The following is a 21,908-nucleotide window of genomic DNA, read 5'->3' on the forward strand; positions in this document are numbered from 1 at the left end:
GTACAAAGTTAGGTGCTAATAAATGGCGTTTGCCATTATTACCTCTTATGCCCAGCATTTATTTCCATTTAAAAATATTTTTCCCGATTAAAAAAGTTGTGCCTCATCGTCATAGGAAATATCTTCTTCTGGTTCCCACGATCATCAAATATGCTTTCTCCCCATAAATTAGTGAATCTTCTGCACAATGAAGACTTCCACGCCCCCTGCCCCTTTTGGGCAGCCAGAAGGCCATAATCTCCAAGCCCATGGCTCTCAACCTTGGCTGCACATTGGAATCACCTGGGATGTCGTTTATTTGATTTTTTACATAAGAATGCCAGAGACTCTGGTTAATTGATCTGGGCTTCAAGCGTTCTGAAAACTACCCAGGCAACTCTAATGTGCAGCCACATCTAATGTGTGTGGGTGAGGGAGGGCAGCAAGCAGCAGAGCAGTGAGTCACAGGATAAATCTAGGATCGCTGGTGAGCACAGATTCCTTAACTTTAGTTCCATTTTTACAGGAAGGACGTTCTCCTCCCTATCTAAGAGGGTGAGTGACACTTGGTACGCAGTATCTTTTAAAACCAGTCCCAAACCAGCTAAATAAACACAACGTGCTCCACTTCTCCCATTTGGCCTCTTCGTTCTCATTAGCAGCCGCCAGCGTGTTGCCGTATTTTTATTTCCCTTGGCAGAGAAGGCAGATTCCTCCCTGAGGAGTAGATGCCAATCAGGAGCACGGCAAAGACGGTCTGTGGGTCGTCGGCACCCTTCCCTTTGCCCACACAGGAGCTTAAATTATCCTCCATGTGATCTCGGAGTCCAGCTCCTGAGTCACAAATTTATCCCGAGGTTCGGTTTCTTCAACTTTGACATCAGGCTGCTCTGTCCTTCCTTAATTAATTGTTTTTGCAAAGTCCTGAGAATATAGTGAGTTTTTCTTAGTATTACATTGTAAATTTGCATGCAGTACTTCGTTGGAACTGTATTAAAAAACAAAAAAAAAGCTGCCTCAACGAAATCTTTTAGTTCAATCCTTTTCTGGAAATGAAAAGGTAACTTGACTGAAATTAGATCCAAGCCTGAGTTACCTGAAAGTATACCGTGTTCCAGAAGGTCTGCTAATTATTCTAATACTCCATTTGGGGAGAAATTAAACCACCCACTCTTTTTATCAAGTTCATGAGAACACTGCATTCTGTTACCTCCTCTGTACAGCTCTGCAGCAGTTAACTGATAAACGCTAATCCAGCTTCACTGACATCAGTGAGTTATGCTAGTGCCAAACAGAAATAGTTAGCAATGGAAATATGCTGTATAAATTGCCATTGTATCAAAATAGCCATATTGATTTCAACTTGATTCCCGTTATACAAAGAAAAGCAGTAAAGGGTTTTCCAAGCAGAAAGCAAAAGGGAAAGATGCAAGGGAATATTTCCTGTTTGTTTTTTTATTTTTCCATTGGAGCATGCTAATTTAGAACTGGTAGTTGGATCTTACCCTTCTCTCAATATAGTTTAAGGGGGAAAAAGGGTTTAGAATCTATTTTAAAAGGTTGGGAAGGTCTGTTGGTCTGTTACTGTGGCAACAGTCATCCCCAAGATGCAGCATAACTAATAAGTTAACTAGATGTACCTAGCTCCAACCATCCAGCATAAGCCATAAAACTAAACTGCTGAGAATTACTGGCAACTTTGCTGAGGGAGGAACGATGCAAACTGGTACACTAGGGAAGCTGATAATCCAATTTAGAAGCGCAGATTCTCTTTTCAGTTTCATTGGCATATTCATTTTGAACTAAAAGGATCTGAGCAGTAATTCTATAAACAACCAGCACTTAGAAATCAGAGGCAACAAGATTCTCTAGAGGTATAATTGCTTCTAAACTAGGCCACCTGAAATTGTGTCTGCCTGGTTGTAGCAGGGAGAAAGGGGGGAAATATCTCAGCTGGGAAAATGGGTAGTTGGCCAAAGAATATTGCAAGCTGGGCATGGCTTGGGCATCTCAATATACCCAATATTGTATTTCTAGTCAATAAAATTCAACAAGGATTTCTGTTGCACTTACAATTTTATTAGGCACCATACATTTTACATAAGCTAAATTTTATAATTCAAATCTCGAGAACTAATTATATAAATAAGACCTAGTTCAAACCACAGGTCTGCCATCTTACCATCTGTAGCAGCAAAAACTTTGCTAGGTAACATAACCTCTCTAATCCCTGTTACATCATCTCTAAAATGGTGATCACAGTTGCATCTGCTTCATAGGTCATGGTTACCAAATGGAACAGTCCGTGTGTTTACCATAGTTCCCAATAAATGTTAGCTCTCAATATTAGTAACCTTGAATTTATCTATACCTTTTGTTCCTATTTTGAATATGAATCCAATCTTTTTGGAGATTCTGTTGGCTCTGAATTCAAACTATATTCAGAATCCAAGCACTTCTTACAACTGTCACTGCTACCACCACGTGAGCCACCAATACCACCTGCCTGGATAACTGCACCCTCTCAAAAGGTCTCTCTGCTTTTACCTTTGCTCCCCTAACATCTGCTTCTATCACAACAGGCAGAGGAACCCTTTTAAAATACAAGTCTGACCATGCCAATCTTCTGCTCAAAATCCTGCAATAGCTCCCCATTTCCTTCAGTGATAAGGTCCCACATGATCTGACCCCTGTCACTGTCTAACCTCACTCTCCCCTACTCACCTGCTAAGTCATTTCCCTCCAACCACTCTCATCTCCTTGTCACTTCTGGAGTGTTCTAGGCACGCTCTTTAGGACCTTTACTTTAACTGTTCCTGCCGCCTGCCTCGTACACGCATCAAGGATAGATCCTGACTAATATAAGCCAATCACAGCATGACATTTACCTGGTGACAGTCATTGGTCATGGTATGACAATGACTTACTGCTCCAGTAAGACTGACAAGAAGGATTTTCATCCCACACTTGGAGGGTGAGCTCCTCTCTTACTTGAAGAGAAAGTGTGAAGCCCAGATTGTCACTAACAGCCATCTTGCAACCATAAGGAGAAATGCCCCTATCAGGGAGCTAATGTTAAGGGCCAGATGAGAGAGACAGAAAGAACCGGGGTCTCCAACGACATCTTTGAGCCCTGATCATAACATCACTGTAACTCACCCCATCCCTGGACTTGGAGTTCTGTAACATAAGGTATGTCTTTAATGTTTAAGCTTGGTTGAATCAAGTTTCTATTTCTTGCAGCCAAAAACATTTGAAAGATATGAGGGTTAATTGAATAATGATGTCACATAGGAAAAGCAAGACTTAAGGTTGAACCAATCGTCCCTCTGCCAAATTTTCACTAACACTTAGAACTTGACCCCTGGCATCACTTGACATCTATAAAATGGGAATATTAATTCATATGCCATGTATCTCAAAAATTAAATGAAATTTTGTTAATCATAAAACACTGCATAAGTGTTCATTATATATATTTTTTTTAATTTGTCTTTTTTTTTTTAACATCTTTATTGGGGTATAATTGCTTTACAATGGTGTGTTAGTTTCTGCTTTATAACAAAGTGAATCAGTCATACATAAACATATGTTCCCATATGTCTTCCCTGTTGCTGTTCATTATATTTGATCTTTGAGTGCTTCATCCTGAAGCACCAGGTAAATATTTCAGAAATTAAAGGTTATGGGGCAATTCAGACTGAGAAACCACTTATCTTAGAGAAATCATCCTTTATTCCTTCCTTCTTTCCTTCACATTCCACATCCATCCATTCCATCTGAAAATCCTGCAGCTCTACCTGTGACAATGATATAGATTGTGACTCCTTCTAACCAGCCCCACTGCAGCCACCATAAGCCACCACCTATTACAATAGCATCCTCTCTCATTCCCTTGTTTTCATCCTTGCCCCTTTCCTCACAGAAACCAGAGAGATGCTTGAGAAACATAATGCAGATCACATCACTCCTCTTCTCAACACCTTCCCAAGCCTTCCTTTCTCTCCTGGAGTCACAGCCCAGCCCCTGTGCCCTCTTTGATCGCATCTCCTCCTCACTCTCCCTCCTTGTTCTGCTTCTGTGCCACTGCCTTCCTTCTTCTTTTTTGAACACCAAGCAAGCCAGTGCCTCCAGGCCTTTATACCCACTGCTCCTCTGGCTGGAACTCCTTTCCCACACTCACCCACCTCCAGGCTCTGCTCAAATATCTTATCAGTGGGACCTGTTCTCATCATCCCATAGGCCCATCTCTTTCTACTCCCTTACCTTGCTTTCCTGTTTTTCATGGTATCTGACATATAATAAATCTGTTAACATATCTGTCAATTGTCTGCCTCCCCGAGCTGGCAGGGATGATGTCTAGGACACTGCTTTATCCCCAGTACCTAGAGCAGTCACAGGCACATAGTAGATACTCTAGCTGTTGAAGAAAACATGAAGCTAAGTCAAAAGAACAATACAGTACTGGTTGTGTTATTTTACATGTATTTGTTTGCATAACCGGACTTTCAGGCTCTTGGGAGAAAGAACCCCATGGCCCATGTACAGTAAAGGGTTTCTTGAGCAGGCTTGGGGTGTTCAAACCCTCCAAATATTTCCAAATAAGAACTGGCCCTTGGGACTTCCCCAGTGGCACAATGGTTAAAAATCTGCCTGCCAATGCAGGGGACATGGGTTTGAGCCCTGGTCCAGCAAGATCCCACATGCTGCGGAGCAACTAAGCCCGCGTACCACAATTACTGAGCCTGTGCTCTAGAGCCCGCGTGCCACAACTACTGAAGCCCACGTGCCACAACTACTGAAGCCCATGCACCTAGAACCTGTGCTCTGCAACAAACAGAAGCCACCGCAATGAGAAGCCCGTGCACAGCAACGAAGTGTAGCCCCCGCTCGCTGCAACTAGAGCAAGCCCATGCGCAGCAACGAAGACCTGCCAATGCAGCCAAAAATTAATTAATTAATTAACTAATTAGTTATTTTTTAAAAAGAACTGGCCCTTGACCAGCTTCTGGGAGATAATCTCTAAGCCCCTGCAATATCCTGCCTGATACAGTGTCTTTGTATACCTGGAGTCTTGGGCCACATCAGATACTTTACACTAACAATGTGATTTACAGAGATTGCCTATTTTTGTTCGCCTGGGGCCCTGGGACCCACTGAACAGATTTGACGCCTGAGGGTGCAGGGGCTGGAGACTGAGTAGCTAAAGTCAGGAACGCAGGTGCTCCACGCCTACATGACTGAGCCCCAGTAAAAGCCTTGGACACCAAAGCTCAGTTGAGCCTCCCTGGCTGGTAATACTTCACACGTTATCATACAAACTAAGTACCGCCTGTGTGATTCCACTGAGAGGGGACAGCTAGAAGCTTGAACTGGTATCTCCTCGACTGTAACCTACATGCCATTTTCCTTTACTGATTTTAATCTGATCCTTTTGCTACAATGAACCATAAAGATGAATATAACAGCTATTCTGAGTTCTGAGAGTCCTTCTAGTGAATTGTTAAATCTGAGGGTAGCCTTGGGGACCACTGACACACCCAGGGTTTGCATGGTGTCTGGCACATAGAGGTGTTCAATAAAGGTTGACCAGGTAAATAAATGCACTAATTAATTCAGTGGATCCATGCCATGTTCACCACCCATCCGAATTCTTTTCTCTCCACTCTCTCACTCTGCCCCTCCCAATGCATGTTTCCTTTCTTCCTTCCACTCTGATTTAAAATAGCAGGTATGACCTCTGTCTAGTAAAACAGCAGCCCTTAAAACTGTCACTAAACATGAGAACAGTTGACAGAAAGGTAAGGTTTAGAGATCAAGACAATTTGGACAAACAGAGCTTTGCCTCTGCAGATCACCTTTCAGGCCAGCGTTCTGCATGGGATAATTTGCTTCGCTGCCTGACTCCTGGCCTTCTGACCTGGCTTGAACCCGGCTCAGGAATGCATCCACCAAGATCCGGTTCCAGCTTTTTCTCACTGTTGCTCATTGAATCAATAATAAGGAAACCTTCTTTGTTTGCTTGGGATTTGACAGCCCCGTGACAGACAGGACAGGGAAGCAGCCATGGCCTTAGCTTGGCTGCACTTACACCATTCACGTATAATGACACGTGTATATGTGAGATTTAACGATGGATGGTAACAGTCAAGGTCTTGAGTGGGTTTCCTCTAGCCCACTGCACTGGCATATATCATTTTAATAGCCACCAAGGAAGAAAAATATGGTTTTCATTAATATCCTGAGTTTGACCTTCCACTTTTCTTGAATTGAAACTCCCTTACAGCCTGGAATGCAATTGTGCCTATTAAAAGAAGGGAGAAGTTTTCCTTCCTGGTGTTACTTCGTTTTTTCCCATGGAGTACAAACTAGAAAGGAAGAAAGTCAGGGCTGAGGTGGACAGGATTCTGATGGGACAGGTATTTATTTCTCTTTGAGGCATTCACATTAAGGAGACTACAAGACATTCTGCTAAACTAGAGAACAAGGCAAATAGCTTGTGAAATCACTTATCTAAAGGAAAAAAAGGTGAAAGTAAACTAAATCAAAATTTGCCAGAATTAGGAAGATCAAGCCTATTGATTCTATGAGGTACCTGACAATCTAATAAAAGTTGGGCAGAGTCAGTTTCTATTTCTTGCAACCAAAGAATCCTAAATGACAGATGTTATATACCACTTGGTTTAAGATGGATCCATTGTACAGTCTGTCATAGGGTGGCTCAACAGGTGTTCCACAGATAATGATGAGTCCCCAGTGTAGCAGTAATAATCATAGCAGAGCAATCACATCCCAATGATATTTGCCTTTGCACTGGATGTGGGTAGGAGATGGGACAAAGTATTCATTGCTAAGCAAACGAACAGTGCAAACGAAGGTGAAATTTGGTCTGTTTAAGCATGAAGGCCAGCAAACTTTTAAATACTCATAAAACAATTCTACACAGTATGGATGGGCTGATTTCAAAAGCACTGCGCTTCATGTACTTGAACGTAACAAGTATAGAATTTCCTTACAAAACCTATAATTCTGGTTTTATACTTTAAAAAAGACAAAATTGAACTGGATTTCGCCTCAATTAAGAATAATAAGCCCAGTTTAACGGTCTTTAGAATCAATTTATTTTAAAGAGAAGATAGAGCAAATCACTGGTCTTACATAGTATCTTCATTATTCTTTTCCAAAAGGTGTTGACTTTGGTGCATTCAGACATTTTAAAAAGACAGGTACTCTAAGTATAACACAGTAAGATGTCTTATGAGCCATATAATGTCTATTCTAATGAGTTTCCAACCTAACTGGCAAGCTAGGCATTGACAGGCCAATGAAAAATTAAGTTAGAAAAGCAAAGTAGCAGTAAGACACAAGAGATTACTCAAGAAGAGACCCAAATCTGGTCCCCACCTTTGAGTGTTTCATAACACAGCTAGAGAAACAGTTAAAAACAGATCTGTATTAGAACAGAGCCTAAGCTATATCAGTGGTATAAAAGTCGGGGAGGGATGTGAGAAGACATAAGAAGCCATTCATTCTGTCTCATACATCTGTGAAGGCTTCACAGAGGAGGTTACAACTAATATGGAACTTGCAAGATAAGCATGATTTTATATGGCAGGGATGAGGAGGAAAGCATTCTAGCCTGATGGAATTGTAAGAACAAAATTAGGACAGATTCAACTATCCAAGGATGTGGCAAGTGGGCAAATGCACCTGGAGTGTGAGACATATAAAGGATGAAGAATCAGGCAAGGCCACACTAGTTAGTTTGTATTTTCACCTAAAGATAATGAATGAGGAGTCAGGTGGTGGTGTTTAAGTAGGAACAACATGATCCAATTTGCATTTTATAAAGGTCATCCTGTTAACTACAAAGAAGACAGATTGAAGAGAGAAGAAATCAGAAGCAGAAAGAACAATGCTTCATTCACCCATACGCCCATCTGCCCACTCTGTTAAGAGGTATTAACAAGTACCAGAATTTGATTATTTAAACAAAGGTTACAAACTCATAAGCCAGACCTGAACTCCAGCTGTGTCTGGCACAGCTTATTTTGTTTGTTTCTGTTTAATTTGACCCAAACTTTAAAATGAAGATATTCCCCCATAAAAATCTAGATTTTCACCTTCTCTAGAAAATTAAACCTGACAAAACTGGACCCACATTTCCAGCCAAAGTTGAGTAGTAAATAAACTCCTGAACAAGAGGCATCAACAACCAATTTCCCTTAGTCTCCACCATTTATATTTTGTCCCTGACGTTGACGCCAAGTGCTAGTGGCCACAATCATCCTTCTCACACTGCCTAACTTCCAGTAGAGAACGCTGTCTTTGTACCAATGAAACTACCAAAAATGAGAAAGTAAAGAGATAGATGGAGAAAGCAGCTCATTCCCAGAAAAATAGGAGAGAGAATATTTCTTTGTAGAAATGATGAGCTGTTTCATGTTTTTAATGCAAAATACAGTGTCTATGTTGGAAGACTACAGCTTAAGATGCCCTTCTGCTTATATCCTCCCACCATACTCATCTATGTTACCTGATGTGCATTTGAATTTCCAACCCCAAAGACAAGGGAAGTTTAAGGTAGGCCTTCCCAAGAAAGTGGCATTTGAGCTAAGACCTAAAACATGAACAGAAGTTAGCTTTGTAAAACCTTCTGTCACTGCTTGGTATAATAACCCCAGCTATTCACCAAATCTACCTGGATTTCTGTGAGTCAACCAGCATTTGCCTTCATTAAGTTGAATCTAGTATCCTAAGGAGTGTCACTACTGAGGAGATAGGACCTAGTACAGTTCACATATTCATTTAAACAGTTTTTTTTTTTAAAGAGTCAGATTATTTATTTACTCCTTCTCATGCTGTATGCCCTAGAAGCACCAGGATCGTTAGGGTCTCATATATGCAAAATCACCATTGTGATAACTGAGAATTACAGTGACTTCTACCTGAAAATACTATAGCTGTAAACATCATTACTACATTTTTACCTACATTTTACTTGTAGGTAAAATGAAAAATGACATGTAATGTCCCATAGCACAATACGTGGCACATCATCTGGACTCAGTAACCATAAACTGTTGTTGATATCACGGGTTGATGATGATTGTCCACAACTCATTCTTCAGTAGGGCAAAGTCCTCCACTTCCAGAGCACACTTACAACATTTTGTTTTTAAAATGGTTTTCCTTTTAAATTGGTTGGGATGATGCGTTAAAATTCGCTAAATTCTATTTGACGATTTAATAATTATTAACCACTTACATATAATTAATTACCTGTTAACCATTTACCTATAGTTACCTAGGTACAAAGACAACGCTCTCTACTGGAAGTTAGACAGCGATGTAAGTACAATAACTGTGGCCATTAACACCTGGCTCTAATGTCAGGGATGGAGAAAGTCATCCTCAGTGCTCAACACTGATGGGAGTATTAGTGAGCATGGCAGCCTCAGGACCTGTTGATAAGGAGAGAGTTTGGGATCCTGGTGACGCCAGTGTCAGTGGGGTGGGGGACTGGAACAGGCAGCAGTCAGACTGCAGCTGGATGCATAAGTGGGAAGCAAAGGCACTGTGAAAGTTAGGGTAAGCCACTCTCTTAAGAGTTTTGTCTACAAAGGAAAAGAGAGAAAAGGACAGCAGCTGAAGGTGATCAAGGAGGATTTTTTTCACTGGAACTGAACATATCTAAATGCTGATAGGCTCTGTATTGGTCAGGACTCTCTCTGAAGGAGAGAAGGAACTGTAATGGCTCAGTCACTCCAGAGGCCAACATGGCAATATCCCAGGCACCCCACCTAGTCTCCAGGTATCACCTCTCACCCTGCTTATCTCTGCTTTCAGACAGTCTCTAATCACGTGCTAGAAAAATGGTTACAAGCAGCTCCAATTAGAATCCCTCACAGAAGGGGAATGCTTCTTTCTTAGGGGCCCTACAAAGCCCAGGTATTGACAATGACTTGGCCTAAAGACTAGGAGGAGAGTGGGGTCAGCCCCAGTTAGGGTGGGCGGTCTGGCTCCCCATCGGAAGAGTGGGTGCTATTGTCCAGACATGGGGCTAGAGGAACAGGAAGGGAGCAGGGATTTAAAAACACTAAGGCCATGGAATTGACAGAACTTTATGTCACCTGGTTAGGGTCGGTGGTGGGCTGCTAGAGGAGGGGAAAGGAAATCTAAGGTGACTCTGAACTTTATAGGTTGGCCAAGTGGGTGATGAGAAGTCTGAAGAGGGAAGAAAGTGAATGCTAACAGCTTAAAAATTCCATGATTCTTTGCCTTTATAGGATTCTTCCAACTTAACATTCAGTAGTATCAAGGGAAATTATTGGAGCCTTGAAGAACAAATAAGAGTGGGATAGCACTTGAGTAGGTGGCCATAAAAATCATGGGGCAAGAATAAGGTTGAGACATCCTGGGCACAAGTAGCATCCAGAGAACCCTGTCGTAGCTGCATTTGATATTCATGATTTATGGCTTCTGTTTAAGTGGTCACCGAACATGAAAAACAAGAATTCAAAACTGAATGTCTGAACCATAGGGCACTAATACAGGATTTTGTGAAAAGAATATGGGAAGTTGTATCTTTTTCAGTAACGAAAGGGAGCCATGGCCTTCACGAGTACATGAGAAACTGGGCCAGGAGGGCCCACGGCTAACGCACCTGGGAGGCCTGCTCTTAGGCAAACTTTTATTAAATACAGTCTCCTTTTGCAAAGGGGGAAAGAGCAACAAGGGAAGCAAAAGCAACATTCTGCCTTGCTTTACTTTCATGTTATTCTAAAAATGATTTAATATAAGAATATACCAATATGAATGGAGAGGAGCTCTGTGGAAGACCTAATATCAAGTGTATTAAAAATGTATGACACTGTATATTCTCACAGGAGCCCTGTCCAGGACCTCCACAGCTGATAAAATGACATAAAAATGTGATTAATAATATTGTAAATCCTGTTGATTGGAAAACTCAGGGACATGTAACAGATTGACCTGACTCGTTGATTTAAGCCAATATCACTGAAATAACCTTTCATATCCCAAGAAAGAGTAATGTCTTGCCTGCAGCATAGAACATGGCATCAGAAAATGCAACTGTCTTTTGAGGTTTGCTTTTATACATTAAAAGCTCTTGAAACATTTTGTTATCTGAATCTTTATATCTAGATACCAAGCTCCAAGCCCAGAATTGCCACTATTTCATTAACCTTTCTAAATCATTCCTATAATTTTTGATGTAAAATAAAACAACAGAAAAAAAGGAAATATACCAAGATGCTAATAGTGAAAGCCTTTAGCTGATAAGTCTGAGTAATCTTTGTTCATTTCTCTTTACTTTATGGGATTTTTCCAAGTTTTCTAGAAAGACATAAGATGGGAGGTATGGGGAGAGATGCAAATGTTAACATTAAAAAATAAAGAAGTTAAAAAGGAAAACCATTTTAAAACCAAAATGTTATAAGTGCTTTACATCACACCTAGACAAAAAAGTCACTAAAATTTAAGTGAATCTAATGAACTAACACATAACAGAATAACATACACAACTACCATCACCACCCAGGCTGCTGTTCTTTATTTTGGTTCTTATACACCTTAGAGAGGAATATTCATCTAGAACTCTGGACTATCCACTCTCTTTTGGTTAGACATTTCTGTCTTTAGATAGGCACCTTTTCTTTTTGCATCCCAGTGTCTTTTCTTCAGCTACCCACATTCTAACATTCCTTTGAGAAACCAGCCCCTCCCTCAATCTTAGACGATGGGTTTAGAGTAGAGTTGACTCCATTCCTGACTCCAGAGTGGGCATGTGATTCACTCGTGGCCAAACAGAAGACCATATTCTCTGGCTACTGCAATTGGCTCAGGAATGGGCACATTATCAACTATGCAGTAAGACTAAGGGAGAAGCACATGCTCTTTTCTGCTGAAATTGAAACTGGATACATGCATGCCTAAAGCTTTTTACAGTTGTTTTGCTGGCATAAAAAAAAAAAAAAAGAAAAACCCCAAGAATAAAACTCACTTGGAGAAAGATTAGGTCCTCATAACATTGTTTGAGCCCCTGGATCAAGCCAGTCCTGAAGTTTTCACTGCTTCTGGACCTTTCTGTTGTAGGAGCAATAAATTCTCTTTGTGCTTAAGCCAATTCAACTTGAGTTTTTATCTCTTACAATTGAAAGAGTCCTAACTGATAGAACCTTTTATCTATTTAATATCCTATTCAGAGGCATTGTTACCAGAGGATTTAACTGTTGTACCTGGATAAGACCAACAGAGTTACACAGGCAGACTCCTGGAACTGTACTCCTTTTAATGCATAAAACTAAGTATTTATGCAGCACTTTGTTTTTTAGAGCCTGAGTACAACAGTTCACACACTGAGAATATAAGGACAGCTATCAATGATTATATTACAAATAAATCAACCTTAAAGTTAAATAACATATACAAACATTAATATATACCAATGTATTAAAAAATTAATCTTTGGAAAGTTACAAGCAGTACCCTAAAAACAGTTCTTATGTTTTGATAAATATACCAAAAATAAATAAATTCAAGCAAACATTTTTAACCCTATTGAGTTTCCCTGTCATTCAAAGTCCACAATTTGAAGACACAGAGTTTTGCATCTGAAGGCACAAAAACTTCATCTAGTTTAAACTCAGTTACACCCTTCATAAGAGCACTCTGATACAAGCAAGGACCACAGTAGAACTTCTATCTTGGTTCACAGAAAACGACAATAAACTCATCCACTGATTCTGAAGGTACCATGTTTGAGAAAAAGGCTCAGAAGAGGAAAGTGTATGCCATCCTGTTTTTTTCTCCTCCTACAGGAAAGCGATTTGGCAGCACATGACAGCACAACCACAAATGGGAATGGAAGTCAGAGAGGAGCAGAGAATGGCCTTCTCCGTCACTGTTGGAAATGATCAATTCCAGCAGTGGCCTGCTACAGTTTGCTCTGCATTACCCACGTGCTTTACTTCCATCTGTTATAAAATTGTCATAATATAATAATTTTGTCTGAACAGGATACTTTTTTGTATCTTCCAGGCAAAGGTAGTGATAAATATACCAATTTACTAAGCCTATTATATAAACATACCTCTTAGACATGACACTCTTATTTAGTGCACATCCTATACAACTGTACATGGCACCCCTGTGAGCAAAGACTGTGGTAAAGTATACCCATACACGCTGGCCCACCTTGAAACAGTTCAACTCTTTTCCGACCCTTCTCTCATATTCCTACTACAGGCAAACACTTTCATGAATATTGGACATGTTAGATCTGATTAGCTTCCCCTGTCCAAATAACAGGGTCACAAAAATGCCAGTGACAGGTAGAGAAAGGAAAAAATCATTTTCTAATATTTGTCATATGCTGGGAAATATAGTTTCTCATTTTCAAAATTATCTTTTTATTCTTGTTTTTATTCGTATAACAAAGTACATTTTTAAAAATCCAAGCAAAAAAGTCACATATAAGGTAAAAAATAGAGGTCCTCTTCCTAACAACAATTCTTACTTCTCATAGACAAATAGCATTAATAATAGTTCCTCCAGGGAGTTTCCATATGTATATGCATCATAAATAAACAAAAAGTTGCATGCATGAGAACTATAAATATTCAGACAAATGGAATGCCTAGTAAGTCAGGGATGGGCACCCATTTCCCCCAAGTTGTTACCTGTTTGAACAGGCAGATCCAGGAAGTCACCTTGAAGGAGATGTCTTCATTCTGCAATGAAAAAGTAGCTGCTTATAGTTATGCAAACACAAGGCCAGCATCCTGGGATAAGAGTGGAAGGGACAATTCAGACATGTTTGCTTTAGCAAAAGCCACTCCTATCCTTGGAACACGGAGTTTGGAGAGGAGATGAACCAATGTGAAAAGGAACCATTGTCCCCTTTGTCTCTGGAAAAGAGGAAACCTAGAGTTCAAGTTTTGCCTGAAGTCAGGGAAACTGGTTGAGTGGCTGATTGGGTGATTCTGTCAGGAAAGGACACTGAGGCCTCCCCAGGAAGGCAAAAGGACATCAGGTCATCACTGAGTCCATGGGCTTCCATTGAAGGTTTCCTGTAGAAAATGTGGCTGAGTCTGGACTTGTGATTTGGAGAATAATGACTGAGCCTCTATGTACAAACTAAAACAGCTATTCTTTCACAGCACAAACATGGGCCATGATAGCTTCTCAGGATCCTGGTAGAGTGAGACATCCTAAGAGCCACAAAAAAGTGCAACCTGGCAGCTGGCCAGTCAGTACAATTTAGCCTGGACAGGAAAAGCCAGGCCAAAAGAGGATTCAGCAAACACTGCTGTGCTGGCTCCCCCTTGGTGTTGAGAGCTGGAATGACACACCCCTTTTGAACTTTAATAAACCCTGGAGTTCCTGGACAATTCATTAGCACAGGTGGACATGAGCGATTAGTAGGAAAAGTAAGACAGGTGTATTCATCTGTGTACCAAATTAGTGAAGCATATAAAGCTGTTTACATACAAGATACTACATATTTTTATGTTTATATATACTTACTATATGTGTGTATACACATATATATACAAGTGTATGTACATGATACCTATCATATACTATTCTTCAACTAGCTATTTAATATAATAATACATATTGGATATCTTTCCAGATCTGTGTATCTATCTCATTCCTTTTCATGGCTACATATAATTCCATTATATAAATTTATTATCATTTATTTAACTAGTTCCCTATTGATGAATATCTAAGTTGTTTCTAGTTATTTACTATTACAAACTTGGTGCATTAAGCATTGTCACATGTGTATTTTTTTTAAGGGTTTAATGCCCTTTTAATATTTTCTATATTGAGTAAGATCTTTCCATTCTTTGAGTTACATATTAGGATGGGTATTATATTCTCTCAAATTTATTTTATTGTGGCAGACAAAAAAACACAACACAAAATTCACCCTGCCAACAATTTACAAGTGTACATTACAATATTTTTAACCACATGCACACTGTTGTGCAACATATCCTCAGAACACTGCCCACCCCCCATTCTGCATGACTGAAACTGTACACCCACCAAATAACTCCCCAGCTCCCCTTACCTCATCTCTTGGAAATCACCTTTCTACTTTGCTTTTATGTTTGACTACTTTAGATACCTCATGTAAGTGGGATCACGCAATATTTATTTTTCTGTAATGACTTACTTTGCTTAGCATTACGCTCTCAAGGTTCATGCATGTTGTAGCATATAACAGGATTTCCTTCCTATTTATTTATTTATTTATTTATGGCTGCACTGTGCAGCACGTGGGATTTTTTTTTTAACATCTTTCTTAGAGTATAGTTGCTTTACAATGGTGTGTCAGTTTCTGCTTTATAACAAAATGAATCAGTTATAGATATATATATATGTCCCCACATCTCTTCCCTCTTGCATCTCCCTCCCTCCCACCCTCCCTATCCCATCCCTCTAGGTGGTCACAAAGCACCGAGCTGATCTCCCCGTGCTGTGCGGCTACATCCAACTAGCTATCTATTTTACGTTTGGTAGTGTATATATGTCCATGCCACTCTCTCACTTTGTCCCAGCTTACCCTTCCCCCCCCCATGTCCTCAAGTACATTCTCTACATCTGCATCTTTATTTCTGTCCTGCTCCTAGGTTCTACAGAAACTTTTTTTTTCTTTTAGATTCCATATATATGTGTTAGCATACGGTACTTGTTTTTCTCTTTCTGACTTACTTCACTCTGTATGACAGACTCTAGCTCCATCCACCTCACTACAAATAACTCAGTTTCCTTCCTTTTTATGGCTGAGTAATATTATATTGTACATATGTGTCACATCTTCTTTATCCATTCATCTGTTCATGGACACTTAGGTTGCTTCCATCTCCTGGCTATTGTAAATAGAGCTGCAATGAACATTTTGATACATGACTCTTTTTGAATTATGGTTTTCTCAGGGTATACGCCCAGTAGTGGGATTGCTAGGTCTAATGGTAGTTGTATTCTTAGTTTTTTAAGGAAACTCCATACTGTTCTCCATAGTGGCTGTTTCAATTTACATTCCCACCAACAGTGCAAGAGGGTTCCCTTTTCTCCACACCCTCTCCAGCATTTATTGTTTGTACCTTTTTTGATAATGGCCACTCTGACCAGTGTGAGATGATATCTCATTGTAGTTTTGATTTGCATTTCTCTAATGATTAATAATGTTGAGCATTCTTTCATGTGTTTGTTGGCAATCTGTATATCTTCTCAGGAGAAATGTCTATTTAGGTCTTCTGCCCATTTTTGGATTGGGTTGTTTTTTTGATATTGAGCTGCACGAGTTGCTTGTATGTTTTGGAGATTAATCCTTTGTTAGTTGCTTCGTTTGCAAATATTCTCTCCCATTCTGAGGGTTTTTTCGTCTTGTTTATGGTTTCCTTTGCTGTGCAAAAGCTTTTAAGTTTCATTAGGTCCCATTAGTTTATTTTTGTTTTTATTTCCATTTCTCAAGGTGGGTCAAAAAGGATCTTGCTGTGATTTATGTCACAGAGTGTTCTGCCTATGTTCTCCTCTAAGAGTTGGTGGTGTCTGGCCTTACATTTAGGTCTTTAATCAATTTTGAGTTTCTTTTTGTGTATGGTGTTAGGGAGTGTTCTAATTTCATTCTTTTACATGTAGCTGTCCAGTTTTCTCAGCACCACTTATTGAAGAGGCTGTATTTTCTCCACTGTTTATTCTTGCCTCCTTTATCAAAGATGAGCTGACCATATGTGCATGGGTTTATCTCTGGGCTTTCTATCCTGTTCCATTGATCTATGTTTCTGTTTTTGTGCCAGTACCATACTCTCTTGATTACTGTAGCTTTGTAGTATAGTCTGAAGTCAGGGAGCCTGATTCCTCCAGTTCTGTTTTTCTTCCTCAAGATTTCTTTGGCTTTTCGGGGTCTTTTATGTTTCCATACAAATTGTGAAATTTTTTATTCTAGTTCTGTGAAAAATGCCATTGGTAGTTTGATAGGGATTGCAATGAAATGTAGATAGCTTTGGGTAGTAGAGTCATTTTCACAATGCTGATTCTTCCAATCCAAGAACATGGTATATCTCTCCATCTATTTGTATCATCTTTAATTTCTTTCATCAGTGTCTTATAATTTCTGCATACAGGTGTTTTGTCTCCTTAGGTTGTATTATTCCTAGATATTTTATTCTTTTTGTTGCAATGGTAAATGGGAGTGTTTTCTTAATTTCACTTTCAGATTTTTCATCATTAGTGTATAGGAATGCAAGAGATTTCTGTGCATTAATTTTGTATCCTGCTACTTTACCAAATTCATTGATTAGCTCTAGCAGTTTTCCAGTAACATCTTTAGGATTCTCTATGTATATTATCATGTCATCTGCAAACAGTGACAGCTTTACTTCTTCTTTCCCAATTTGGATTCCTTTATTTTTCTTCTCTGATTGCTGTGGCTAAAACTTCCAAAATTATGTTGAATAATAGTGGTGAGAGTGGGCAACCTTGTCTTGTTCCTGATCTTAGTGGAAATGGTTTCACTTTTTCACCATTGAGGACGATATTGGCGGTGGGTTTGTCATATATGACCTTTATTATGTTGAGGAAAGTTCCCTCTATGCCTACTTTCTGGAGGGTTTTTATCATAAATCAGTGTTGAATTTTGTCAAAAGCTTTCTCTGCATCTATTGAGATGATCATATGGTTTTTCTCCTTCAATTTGTTAATATGGTGTATCACGTTGATTGATTTGCTTATATTGAAGAATCCATGCATTCCTGGGATAAACCCCACTTGACTATAGTGTATGATCTTTTAAAATGCTGTTGGATTCTGTTTGCTAGTATTTTGTTGAGGATTTTTGCATCTATGTTCATCAGTGATATTGGCCTGTAGTTTTCTTTTTTTGTGACATCTTTGTCTGGTTTTGGTATCAGGGTGATGGTGGCCTCGTAGAATGAGTTTGGGGGTGTTCCTCCCTCTGCTATATTTTGGAAGAGTTTGAGAAGGATAGGTGTTAGCTCTTCTCTAAATGTTTGATAGAATTCGCCTGTGAAGCCATCTGGTCCTGGGCTTTTGTTTGTTGGAAGATTTTTAATCTCAGTTTCAGTTTCAGTGCTTGTGATTGGTCAGTTCATATTTTCTATTTCTTCCTCATCCAGTGTCAGAAGTTGTGCATTTCTAAGAATTTGTCCATTTCTTCCAGGTTGTCCATTTTATTGGCATAGAGTTGCTTGTAGTAATCTCTCATGATCCTTTGTATTTCTGCAGTGTCAGTTATTACTTCTCCTTTTTCATTTCTAATTCTGTTGATTTGAGTCTTTTTCCTTTTTATCTTGATGAGTCTGGCTAATGGTTTATCAATTTTGTTTATCTTCTCGAAGAACCAGCTTTTAGTTTTATTGATCTTTGCTATCATTTCCTTCATTTCTTTTTCATTTATTTCTAATCTGATCTTTATGATTTCTTTCCTTCTGCTAACTTTGGGGCTTTTCTTGTTCTTCTTTCTCTAATTGCTTTAGGTGTAAGGTTAGGTTGTTTATTTGAGATGTTTCTTGTTTCTTAAGATAGGCTTGTATAGCTATAAACTTCCCTCTTAGAACTGCTTTTGCTGCATCCCATAGGTTTTGGGTTGTTGTGTTTTCATTGTCATTTGTTTCTAGGTATTTTTTGATTTCCTCTTTGATTTCTTCAGTGATCTCTTGGTTTTTAAGTAGTGTGTTGTTTAGCCTCCATGTGTTTGTATTTCTTACAGATTTTTTCCTCTAACTGATATCTAGTCTCATAGCGTTGTGGTTGGAAAAGTTACTTGATACGATATCAATTTTCTTAAATTTACCAAGGCTTAATTTGTGAACCAAGATATGATCTGTCCTGGAGAATGTTCCATGAGCCCTTGAGAAGAAGGTGTATTCTGTTGTTTTGGGGTGGAATATCCTATAAATATCAATTAAGTCCATCTTGTTTAATGTATCATTTAAAGCTTGTGTTTCCTTATTTATTTTCATTTTGGATGATCTGTCCATTGGTGAAAGTGGGGTGTTAAAGTCCCCTATTATGACTGTGTTACTGTTGATTTCCCCTTTTATGGCTGTTAGCATTTGTCTTATGTATTGAGGTGCTCCTATGTTGGATGCATAAATATTTCCAATTGTTATATCTTCTTCTTGGATTGATCGCTTGATCGTTATGTAGTGTCCTTCTTTGTCTCTTGTAATAGTCTTTGTTTTAAAGTCTATTCTGTCTGATATGAAAATTGCTACTCCAGCTTTCTTTTGCTTTCCATTTGCATGGAATATCTTTTTCCATCCCCTCACTTTCAATCTGTATGCATCCCTTGGTCTGAAGTTTTTACCTTGCTCCTTCATCTGCTGTGTGTTTCTCTGTCTTCTCATTTTGTTTAACTTACTGTGTTTCGGGTCTCCTTTTCGCAGGCTGCAGGTTTGTAGTTTCTGTTGTTTTTGGTATCTGTCCCCAGTGGCTAAGGTTGGTTCAGTGGGTTGTGTAGGCTTCCTGGTGGAGGGTACTAGTGCCTGTGTTCTGGTGGATGAGGCTGGATCTTGTCTTTCTGGTGGGCAGGTCCACGTCTGGTAGTGTGTTTTGTCGTGTCTGTGGCCTTATTATGATCTTAGGCAGCCTCTGTGCTAATGGATGGGGTTGTGTTCCTGTCTTGCTAGTTGTTTGGCATAGGGTGTCCAGCACTGCAGCTTGCTGGTCATTGAGTGGAGCTGGGTCTTGGCGTTGAGATGGAAATCTCTGGGAGATTTTCACCATTTGATATTACGTGGAGCTGGGAGGTCTCTTGTGGACCAGGGTCCTGAACTTTGCTCTCCCACCTCAGTGGCACAGCCCTGATACCTGGCTGAAGCACCAAGAGCCTGTCCTCCACACGGCTCAGAATAAAAGGGAGAAAAAAAAAAAGAAAGCAGAAAATAAAATAAATATTAAAATAAAAAATAATTAAGAAAAAAAATTTTTAAAGTAATAAAAAAAAAAACAGACAGAACCCTAGGACAAATGGTAAAAGCAAAGCTATACAGACAAAATCAGACACAGAAGCATATGCATACACACTCACAAAAGGAGAAAAAGTTAAAAAAAAAAAGATATATATATATATATATATATATATGTTCTTGCTCCCGAAGTCCAACTCCTCAGTTTGGGATGATTCGTTGTCTATTCAGGTATTCCACCGATGCAGGGTACATCAAGTTGACTGTGGAGATTTAATCCGCTGCTCCTGAGGCTGCTGGGAGAAATTTCCCTTTCTCTTCTTTGTTCGCACAGCTCCCGGGGTTCAGCTTTGTATTTGGCCCCGCCTCTGCGTGTAGGTCGCCTGAGGGCATCTGTTCTTCGCTCAGACAGGATGGGGTTAAAGGAGCAGCTGATTCGGGGACTCTGGCTCACTCAGGCCAGGGGGTGGGAGGGGTACGGATGCAGGGCGAGCCTGCGGCGGCAGAGGCCAGCACCAGCCTGAGGCGCCATGTGTTCTCCCGGGGAAGTTGTCCCTGGATCACGGGACCCTGGCAGTGGAGGGCTGGACAGGCTCCCGGGAGGGGAGGTGTGGAGAGTGACCTGTGCTCGCACACAGGCTTCTTGGTGGCGGCAGCAGCAGCCTTAGCGTCTCCTGCCCGTCTCTGGGGTCCGCGCTTTTAGCCGTGGCTCGCGCCTGTCTCTGGAGCTCCTTTAAGCAGCGCTCTTAATCCCCTCTCCTCGTGCACCAGGAAACAAAGAGGGAAGAAAAAGTCTCCTGCCTTTTCGGCAGCTCCAGACTTTTTCCCGGACTCCCTCCCAGCTAACTGTGGTGCACTAGCCCCCTTCAGGCTGTGTTCACGCCGCCAACCCCAGTCCTCTCCCTGCGCTCTGACCGAAGACCGAGCCTCAGCTCCCAGCCCCGCCCGCCCCGGCAGGGGAGCAGACAAGCCTCTCGGGCTGGTGAGTGCCGGTCGGCACCGATCCTCTGTGCGGGAATCTCTCCGCTTTGCCCTCCGCACCCCTGTTGCTGCGCTCTCCTCCGTGGTTTCGAAGCTCCCCCTCTCTGCCACCTGCAGTCTCCGCCCGGGAAGAGGCTTCCCAGTGTGTGGAAACCTTTCCTCCTTCACAGCTGCCTCCCACTGGTGCAGGTCCCGTCCCTATCCTTTTGTCTCTGTTTTTTTTTTTTTTTTTCTTTAGCCCTACCCAGGTACTTGGGGAGTTTCTTGCCTTTTGGGAGGTCTGAGGTCTTCTGCCAGCGTTCAGTAGGTGTTCTGTAGGAGTTGTTCCACATGTAGATGTATTTCTGATGTATTTGTGGGGAGGAAGGTGATCTCCGCGTCTTACTCTTCCTCCATCTTGAAGCTCCTCACAAGTGTATTTTTATTTATCAATAACATAAACTTCTAGAAGTAAAATTGCTGGACAAAAGTACATACATTTAAATGAATAAGAAATATTGCCAAATTGTCCTTCAAAATAGTTGCACCAATTTATACTCCTGCTAATAGAGTATGAACGTTTTTCCCATACTTTCCTAACAGTGTAGAGAATTAAATGTATAGATTTTCCACTCTAATCGTGAAAAATATAATTTCATTTGATGTTGCCCAACAACCTTAGGAGACAGAAATGATTTCCCTGATTTTTCAGATGAGGAAAACAAAACTGAGAAAGATTGTATAACTGATCATATGTCTAAAAATTAGAACAAAGATTCAAACCCTGATATGTTTGATTCCAAAGCCCATTCATTCATTCATTCAATAGAGCCTACTATGTTTCAGGCACTGCTCTAACCATGTTAAATACATTTGCTCATTTTATCTTTATATCAAGACTTTAAGGAAGATGCAATTAATATCCCAATTTTACAGATGAGGTAACTGTGCCAAACAGAAATTAATTTACTTGCCCAAGGTCACAGAGCTAGTAAG

The 21,908-nt window shown here is 40.3% G+C and overlaps 1 long non-coding RNA gene across 2 annotated transcripts in view; it reads right to left on the reverse strand.

Moving 5' to 3' along the window:
- Positions 1-21,908, reverse strand: part of LOC307193981 — a 267,667-nt gene that overhangs the window by 109,238 nt on the left and 136,521 nt on the right. For both annotated transcript variants that reach the window (XR_013830468.1, XR_013830469.1), the window contains exon 3: positions 13,686-13,736. This is a non-coding gene — a long non-coding RNA (uncharacterized lncRNA). The remainder of the gene's footprint in view (positions 1-13,685; positions 13,737-21,908) is intronic.

Source organism: Stenella coeruleoalba (genome assembly GCF_951394435.1).
Source record: "Stenella coeruleoalba genome assembly, chromosome: 11".
In the NCBI taxonomy this organism is placed as follows: Eukaryota; Metazoa; Chordata; class Mammalia; order Artiodactyla; family Delphinidae; genus Stenella; species Stenella coeruleoalba.